This window comes from Euphorbia lathyris, chromosome 4 (genome assembly GCF_963576675.1).
Source record: "Euphorbia lathyris chromosome 4, ddEupLath1.1, whole genome shotgun sequence".
In the NCBI taxonomy this organism is placed as follows: Eukaryota; Viridiplantae; Streptophyta; class Magnoliopsida; order Malpighiales; family Euphorbiaceae; genus Euphorbia; species Euphorbia lathyris.
In genome coordinates, this window is record NC_088913.1 from 38,630,933 (window position 1) to 38,641,180 (window position 10,248).

Here is a 10,248-nt window from a genome sequence, read left to right on the forward strand (position 1 = left end):
TGGAGGCTAAACATCAGCGACAGAAACAGAGTCCTTGTGAGTCCTATATTATACAAAAAAGAAATTGACCATATACAAAAGTGTATGAACAACAATAGAAATATTGAAAATTATCTACATAATTTCAAATCATCTCACCTTCAAGTGACTCTTCATATGAGCTAGGATTAGATCCTTCACATTCATCAATTCCAGGACTGATTTCGGTGTTACCCCTATCAAAATTTCCACAAAAACATTATTAATTTTCTGATTCAGTATCAAATAAAATAATAATAATGAAATGTCAATTTGGAATATTTATATTACTTTCATGGATGCCAAGAAGCTGGACCGTATGAACAAAATGGGCATGAAGATAGTGGTCTGTCTCATTCTAGGAGCTTTGATGTTTCTTTTCACTCCTCCACCATTCTCCCATTTCTCTTCAAGTCTCTACCATAGATTTGTGGTTGATAGTGTTGACGATGAAGATGATGGTAAACCATGCCGTTCCTAAGTATATGAAGACTTTGAGAACTCAAATCCCCCATTTCAAACCCTAACTTCAAACTTGAGAACTTAAATCCCCCATTTCAAACCCTAACTTCAAACTCGGCCTCAGTAGTACCAATCTTATAACTAAATGAACCATTTTCATGGCTTAAATCGCTTCCACTCCCGCTACTACCTGAATCTATTGTTGATTCCTATCACTGTGAATGGGTTTCCTCGTTAATGGCGGGTCTGCAAAGAAAGATCAGGAAATAGGGATGACGATGATGCAGTTCTCATCGTCGAATTAGAGGATGATTGAGGAAAAAAAGAAGAAAATGGTGGGTTAACTTAAAAAACGAAGAAGAAAGAGGATAGATACTAAAACGTTTGTGGGAAGCAGTTGAGAAAGATGTGGAGATTGAAAGTAGAAAAAACTCCTCATAAACCGTAATACTAACATTAAATTAAGATAATAATCTTAAATTCTATAAAAATTACATATCGGCATTAAACCTCTAATTCTTTTCCACATAAGCAACCTTAGTATCCTGCTTTAAGTATATTAATAGATTATCCAGAACTTTAAATCTCAAATAGGTTTTCTCGTAAGCTTTCAGTAAACTTTTTCATAAAAAAAGTCTCTCACACATAGTCTTCAATCCATTCATGAAGATAGTCGACGTGATCAGTTCTTGATGAAATTGAGACCTAAATTTGAAGTTGCTCTGATTGGATTGCTAAATAAAAACCCAGTTCCCTCATTAGATCTGTGTGTTGGCGAATTATTACGTGAGGAACATAGATTGGCTACACAAGCTATTATTGGTACATTCAAGGACCCATCTGAAATTATCAATGTTGCTTATGCTGCTCAAGGAAAGAATCGAGGAAAAGGACAGCTGCAGTACTACAGTTGCAAGGAGTATGGGCATATTGCTCGTAATTGCAGTAAGAAATTTTGCAATTATTGTAAACAGACTGGGCATATTATAAAATATTGTTCAACTCATCCAGAAAACCATCGAATTAGAGGGTTACAAGTTGTTGTTCCGGGTGATCGTGGAGCTATACCTCCATCTGCACCATATCCCACTGCTAGCCAATATACTTTCACTCCAGAGATGGTCCAACAAATGATTTTATCAGCATTTTCTGCTCTAAATCTTCAATGGCAAGGTAAAAATGTTCTTTCTTGTCGGCTTGTTGATTCTGGCGCATCTAATCACATGACTGGCTCTTCCCATTTTTTACAAAATCTTCGGAAATATACTGGGACACAAAATATACATGTTGCTAATGGCAATGATCTTCCCATTACTGATATTGGACCTTCTTTTCACAATGCGTTTGTTTCTCCTTCATTTGGTCAAATGGTGGATAATAATTGTAACGTGCATTTCTCTCGTGATGGTTGTGTTGTGCAGGATCAGGTGTCAGGGAAGGTGATCGCGAGGGGACCTAAAGTGGGCAGATTATTTCCATTGTAATTTTCTATTCCTAGCGCTTTATCTTTAATTTCATATGTTGTTGAAAGTAAGGCTGAATTTTGGCATAAACGGTTAGGCCACCAGAAAGGTGGATAAGTGCAGTCTAGAAGCAACAGGATGAAATGAAAGCTCGACCCTTGAGTGTTCAAGGGTCAAAATGATCTTCTCTACTTTTAGTATTTTAGATTTGTGAACAATTGACTTGGGATTGTAATATTTTGTGCGGATACTTTTAGTACCGTATTAACCCTAGCCTTCCCTTTAAATAGATAGAGTGACAAAAGGAAAGGGATCACACTCTTTATTAAAGAAAAATATAGACTTTTGCACCGGAAGAAAAGAAACTCCATAGATGGAGTTTCAAAGCTTTGAACCAGCAGATTGCTCACTCGCCTGTATGAGTGAGTAGTCCTTTTTGAATAGGCTCGGCCAGTTGGGGCCGGTGATGTAAGTTTCTTAAGTCTATTAATGAATGAATGATGTTAATTTATGAAGTGTTTGATGAGGATTTATATTTCCATGCTTATGCATCTATACTTGTGTTAGATGAATGATAGGACACTACTTTCATCTTCACTGAACTGTCTATCAAGCATCCAACCCCGAAGCAGACATGTTAGGTGGTTGTATCAAGGGTTTTCTCTTTTGAAATGCTGCTTCGATCTTAATGCAAGAAAGAACAAGCCTTTAGGACGCTGTGGGTTTTAGTAAGTCTTAGAATCTTAAGAACACATGAGAGTTGACTTAAGTGAGCTTTAAGGCAGAAACCTTGGCTTCATTTGCGTCATTCATGACTGATTAGGCTGTTTAGGAACTTAAGGTAACCTGTTCCACTGTGCTTAGCCTGTTCTACCTGTTTATCATTCCCAAGTAATCATCTTTATACGTAAACTCATTTGTCTAGTCACTAGTTTTCAACATTTCTCAACACTCATCACTATAAAGAAGTCACACATAACGAACACCTTGTTCTACAACGTTTTTCTAGTAAGCTTTGATTCTCAATCCCTGTGGAGACGATACTCGACTTATCACTTTATTACTTGTATCTAGTGCACTTGCTAGAGTCTCTTCTGAGGACAACAAGTTTTTGGCGCCGTTGCCGGGGATTGAAAGCAACAAAATTTACATAAAATTTTCTATGAAACAAGGTGTTTTTAATCTGTTTGCTAAATAGTGCAGCCAGAAGGAGTTCTCTAATTGTTTATGCGCAGAGCTGGACCTCCTGTTTTTCCTATCGATCTTGAATTACAGAGAACGTGTAGACGAAACCGAGCGGGAGCTCGACGTACAAGACAAAGAGAAAGAAGGATGGCTGGAAGGGTACCACCCGAACAACCAATCCAAAATCAGGAAGAAGAAGGAGAAAATAACAACCCTCCAATTATGAGAATTAGAGATTATTCGAGACTAACCACAGAAGGACATTCGTCGTGCATCGTGTTGCCCAACGAAGGCAACAACATGTTTGAGGTGAAAGCTGTTGAAACACCTTTCCACATGATTTTGATTTGACAAAATTATTGAAGTATATGATTAAAAAATATTCTAAACACACTAAGTTTAAATGCTTTGATTTATTACACTAATGTGTTTGTTCAATGTTAAGTTACTTGTTGATAAGACACAAATATTAAAAGGCTAAAGGCCCAAAAGAAAGTCAAAGGCCCAAGTCAAAACAGATCAAGACCACTCGGCCCGTGCAAGCAAAACGTCGTCGTTGTTGATAAAACGCAGCTCAGCATGAGAAGGATCGAGAAGACCTTCCTTGACTACTTCGGAACGAAGCTGTTGAGTTGAACAACAAAGAGTACAAGATAGCAGCTGAGCAAGAGCAACTTCCAAACAAAGTATTTCCACTTCAGGTAAAGTTCAGAAGACACAGAAAGCTGTCTGGTTGACTTTGCCATAAAAGGAGAGACATTCTGCTGGACTGACTAAAAGCTGCTCAAAACTGACCAAAGACAGAAGATGCAAGAATCTGATTGGTCAACGGCACTGAAGCAGACTGAGTGACAACGACATGAAGCTGTTTCCCTCCAACGGTTATTTCGAAATTTGAAATCACCGAATGCCTCAAGTGTCACTATAAATAGGCCTTTCAGTTGCTTCATTCGATGCAGATCTTCAACTAGCCATTACGCTGACCAAATTCACACTTGAAGTTCTGTGAGAAAAAGCAAAGCAAATACTTACACCAATTTCCAGATTATTGTGTAAAAGTCTAGAGTGATTTCTAATCATCTAAAGTGTCTTAGCAATTGTTGTTTAGGACAATCTTGTTATCAATTCTAGAAATAGAAAGGAGAGGCTGAGTACTCGGTTATAGTACTCAACGGTAGAATAGGAGTGAGTAGAGGTATAGAGGAAGGTACTCTTGTTATACTCAGCTTCTAGTTGTAAAAGGTTTGGTGCTCTACCTTTAAAGAGCTTAGTAGAGAATTCGAAAGCTCGGAACGTGTTCCGGGGACAGGACGTAGGCATAGAGGCCGAACCTGGATAAATCTGCTGAGTAACATCTTTCTAACCTTAAACTCCCTTGATATATATATTGCTTGCTTAAAAACTGACTAAGTAAAGAGGTCACGCTGAGTTGTGTGCATTGAGTATCTGAGTTCAGGAATAGACTCAAGTGCTATCTCCTGACTCAAAGAAAGAAGCTGACTTAGTCACCAGTTGACTAAGCTAGTGTCTTAAGTTCACTCAGCGCGCTGTGTAAACCTTCTTCTAAGAAAAAGAAGTCAGCCTCAACGAACAAAATTTTAAATAGTTCCTATCCCCCTCCCCCTTGGAACTAACTTGTTACGTTATAAGGGACCAACAAGTGGTATCAGAGCCTAAAAGCTCACTGTGCAAGGTTTAACTACCTTGAGCTGATCCCCACTATGGCTGAAAATAGCACTCGGTTTCTCCCAGGAAATCTGACAACTCAGATTCTACCTAAGGGTCTGTCCATAACTCGGCCTCCCCTATTCTTCGGGTCTAACTATACCTTCTGGAAGAATAGGATGAAGAATTTCATTCAAGCTACAAATATGAGTGCATGGCTATCTATAGTCCAAGGCCCATTTGTTCCTGTTGAAACTGTTGATGGCCAAACGGTTGTCAAATCTGAGACCAGATGGACAGAGGATGATCTCAAGAAGCTACAAAATCATGCTTCGGCTATAAACATGCTTCACTGTGCGCTAGATGCTGCAGAATACAACAAGATTTCAGGTTGTGAGTCAGCGCAGGAGATCTGGAAGAAGCTGGAGGTCACCTACGAAGGAACCAACAAGGTGAAAGAATCCAAGGTGAACCAGCATATGAGATTGTACGAGCTGTTCGAAATGAACGATGATGAGGGGATTTCAGACATGAATGCAAGATTCACAAATATCATCAACGAGCTCAAGAGACTTGGAAAGATCTTCACTGAGGAAAAACAAGTTAAGAAGATTCTTAGGAGTCTTCCTAAAAGCTGGAAAGCAAAGAAGACCGCTGTTGAGGAAGCTCAAGACTTAACCACCTATAAGTATCATGAACTCATTGGCTCACTGCTGACCCATGAGATCTCGATGAAGAATTTCGAAGTGAAGGAAAAGTCTGAAGACAATAAGCAAAAGTCTCTTGTCATGAAAGCTGACTCCACTGATGGGAGCTCAACAGACGATGAAGAGATGGCTATGTTTACCAGAAAGATGAAAAGGTTGTTCATAAAGAATGACAAATATTCTAAGAAGCCTTATAAGAAGTTTGATAGGTACAAAGCTGACTCCAGCGACATCAAGTACAAGAAGGACAGCTCAAAGCCTACATGCTTTGAATGTCATCAAACTGGCCATATCAAGTCAAGTTGTCCCTCACTGAGGAAAGAAAGAAAGAATGACAAGAAGGCAATGGTGGCAACCTGGAGTGATAGTAATGATTCATCATCATCTGAAGCTGATGCCACTGAGTCAGCAAAGATTTGTTTCATGGCTGACGAACTTGCTGAGCCATGTGTTTCTGAGCATGCTGACCCCTCCATTGCATCTGACGATGAGGAACGTTCAACTGAGGTAATATCGCTACCCTTGCTCAGAAATGAAATGGTTAATGCCCTAAGTGACCTCTACACACTTGTCAAAAAGTGTAATAAAAGGGTTAGAGCACTCAGCAGGTGATGTGACGAGGTTGAGGAGGTCAAACTGAGTGACCTTCGATATCTTCTTCAGGACAACTCAGATTTGCATAGTAATATTGGAATTATGCAAAAGTTTGTCTCTGAGGTCCAATCAGATTCTAAGAAAATGAGAAAGGACATCACATCTATTTAGAACCAACTAAAGGTTCCAAACAAAAGAAATATTCCTCTGAATACTCAGTACCGAAGTACTGGTCAGCAGAGATGGAATCCTCAGTGGAATGTCCAGTGTGACTTCTGTGGGAAGAAAGGACACACCACAAAGGTGTGCTGGCACGCTCAGCACTAGGGTGCTAACCAGTCAGTGAGACATCCTAAACGGAAGGTCAGCTGTGACTTCTGTGGAAAGAATGGGGGTAAATTTCATCAATGGTGTATAACATTTGCCTCATTTCACACTTTGGTGTATAACCTTCAATTTGTCTCACTAATATGTACGAACTTATAGGTGACCTCCCACTACGGTGTACATCAGGTAAAAATGACCGGTCAACGCTCGGTCAACGCGCCACCTCAGCTTTGACCGGTCAAAAAGTCAAAAAAAAATTAAAATCAAAACACTTAATATAAATTTTATTTCTTAAAAAAAATCAAAAACTCAAAATAAAAAAGAAAAGAAAATGGTGAAAGTGTTCGATATAGATCACGAATTATAACATTGGGAATGTGCTTGATCTTGTAATTCTCTTCACCTTTCAATCTTCTTCCTAAATTATTATACGATGGCATCAAGCTCAATTCTTCAAGTGTTAAAACATTCAGACTTTCCAGTTTCGGAAAACCACCATTCTCGCCTCTACCAATAATCTTTGTCTTGCAGGCATTGTAGAGAGCAAGATGCTTCCCAATAAATTGAAGCATTGAAATCGAATTCAACAAATTAGAATCCGATAAACTCAGTATTTTCAGTTCTCTAATGGCGAAAACCCAATTAGGATTTCAATTAACCCACCTGATAAAATCACCTCTTCAATAAGAGGCGGAGGAGAAAAGGCTTCAAATTCTGGCAAAAGACTCGAACTTGATCTGCTTCCTCTGCTTCTAATGAAAGGGAAACAAAATTCTCCATTTTCATAATAGCTGCAGAAAGCTCAGAAGCATGATCTTCAGTAACTCGTTTTACAACAAGTTTTTGCAATTGGGTTAATTTCCCCAATTCTTTAGCAATCCCTAATTCTCCAGCATAAACACCATCACAAGTTTAAAGATTTACCAGTTTTCCAACTAAGGCTCTGTTACTTAGAGAAATTTGAAGATACAGAAGAAAGGAAGGGAAGAAGATGAATAGATATAGAGATAGGGGCATAGAAGTAATTTTATATTAAATGGTTGAATTTTTTTGACTTTTTGACCGGTGAAAGCTGAGGTGGCGCGTTGACTGAGCATTGACCGGTCATTTTTACCTGCTATACACCATAGTGGGAGGTCACCTATAAGTTCGTACATATTAGTGAGACAAATTGAAGGTTGTACACCAAAGTGTGAAATTGGGCAAAGGTTATACACCATTGATGAAATTTACCCACAGAATGGCCATACTATCCAAGTATGTCGCCATAAAATAAAATATGATGCTTTACCTGTTGAACCTAACAAGCCAGGACCCATAAAGAATTGGGTACCTAAAAGTAACTAGTTACATTGCAGGTAAGCCTGAGGTGTGCTGAGAAGTAAAAAATGTGGTATATTGACAGCGCATGCTCGAGGCATATGACTGGTGATGAAACTCAGTTCATCACATTTGAGCGTAAACGAGGAGGAAGCGTAAGTTTTGGAGACAACAAAAGGGTAAGATAGTAGGGTCAGGAACCATTGGAGGTAATCCTACTATTGAGTCTGTCTCCCTAGTCAGCGGACTCAAATATAACTTACTCAGCGTAGCTCAGCTATATGACAATGGGAGAAAAGTTATATTTGATGACACTGGATGTAAAATATTCAAGGGTAAAACAAATGAGTTAATTTTAACTGCCCCTCGTATTGATAATGTCTTCATGCTGAACTTAGAGAAAAAGTTTTCAAAAACTGTATGCTTAGTGTCAAAGGAAGAAAATTCCTGGCTATGGCACATGAGACTTGGTCATGTAAGCATGGACCTCCTGGCCAAATTAGCAAGAAAGCAATTGGTTGAGGGACTGCCAGAACTTAAATTTGAAAAAGATCAATTATGCCACGCTTGCCAAGATGGAAAACAAACCAAACAATCTTTCATAGTAAAAACATTGTCTCAACTAAGCGTCCATTAGAGTTGCTACACTTGGATCTCTTCGGTCCAGTCCAGCCGCTGAGCTTGGGTGGAAGAAGATTTTCCTTGGTCATTGTAGATGACTTTTCTCGGTACACTTGGATCATCTTGCTGAGTAGCAAGGATGAGACCTTTGAGACATTTTCAAATTTGGTAAGAAAACTTGAAAATGACAAAGACCTAAAATTGGCTCACATCCGAAGTGATAATGGTGGAGAATTCAAGAACCAACAGTTTGTTGAATTCTGTGAAACCAACGGCATTGACCATAATTTTTTTGCTCCTAGAACGCCTCAACAAAATGGGGTTGTTGAAAGGAAGAACAGAACCTTGGTTGAAAAAGTCAGGACAATGCTGAGTAAGCATAGGCTTCCAAAGTACTTTTGGGGAGAAGCTGTCAACACAGCGTGCTATATTCTTAATAGGGCTCTTGTTAGACCTATACTAAAGAAAACTCCCTACGAACTTTGGAAAGGACGAAAGCCCAATATTGGATACTTTCGTGCCTTTGGCTGTAAATGTTTTATATTAAATACCAAAGATAGCCTAGCTAAGTTTGACTCAAAAGCTGATGAAGCTATCTTTTTAGGCTACTCAACAAACAGCAAAGCATACAGAGTTTTCAATAAACGAACTCAAGTTTTAGAAGAATCAGTACATGTTGAGTTCGACGAAACTAACCCTGCAGGAAGATATCAGCCACTGACTGAGGATGATCCCCACTCAGTACCTGCTGATCAAGATACAGCCGCTGAGTCATTTCCTCAAGGGCTGACCAAAGGTAAAAGTGAACCTCAAATTGTTTTCACTGACCAGTCTACACCTGCAGAGATTATTAAAACACAGACAGCACAAGACATCAACCTACCAAAGGAGATAAGGATACCAAGAGGACACTCAAAGAGTGCTATTCTTGATGCCGCTGAGAATACCCTGATGACAAGAAATCAACTCAGGAGATACCTCGGCAACATAGCCTTCGTCTCAGTTCAGGAACCAAAGAACTTCGCTGAAGCTGAGGACGATGAATTCTGGATGAGCGCCAAGCAAGAAGAACTTGATCAATTCAGAAGAAATGATGTATGGGAGCTAGTACCACATCCAAGGAGTCAGAAGACCATTGGAACAAGATGGGTCTTCCGCAACAAGCTGGATGAACAAGGGAACGTAGTCAGGAACAAAGTGCGACTTGTAGCTCAGGGCTACAGTCAGCAAGAAGGTATTGACTATGGTGAGACCTTTGCCCCAGTGGCAAGGCTAGAGGCTATTAGAATCTTATGTGCATATGCATCTTATATGAACTTTAAATTATTTCAAATGGATGTTAAGAGTGCATTTCTTAATGGAGTTATAAACGAGGAAGTTTATGTTAACCAACCTCCAGGGTTTGAGGACCCTAAGTTCCCAAATCACGTTTATAAACTCAAAAAGGCTCTGTACGGCCTCAAGCAAGCACCACGTGCTTGGTATGAAAGGCTGACCAGTTTCCTGCTGACTAGAAATTATGTCAGAGGCAAAGCTGATACAACCTTATTCATTAAGAGAAAGGGGAAAGATACCCTGCTAGCTCAAATTTATGTTGATGATATTATTTTTGGTGCAACTAACGAGTCAATGTGCAAGGAATTTAGCAAACAAATGCAGACTGAGTTTGAAATGTCAATGATGGGAGAACTCAACTTCTTCCTTGGACTTCAAATTAAACAAGGAAAGAATGGCATCTTCATCAGTCAAGCTAAATATGCCAAGGAGATATTGAAGAAATATGATCTTGAGAATTGCAAGCCAATATCTACTCCTATGGGCACTGACACTGTCCTATGCGCTGACGAGAATGGTAAGTCAGTAGACAGCAAATTGTACAGAGGTAT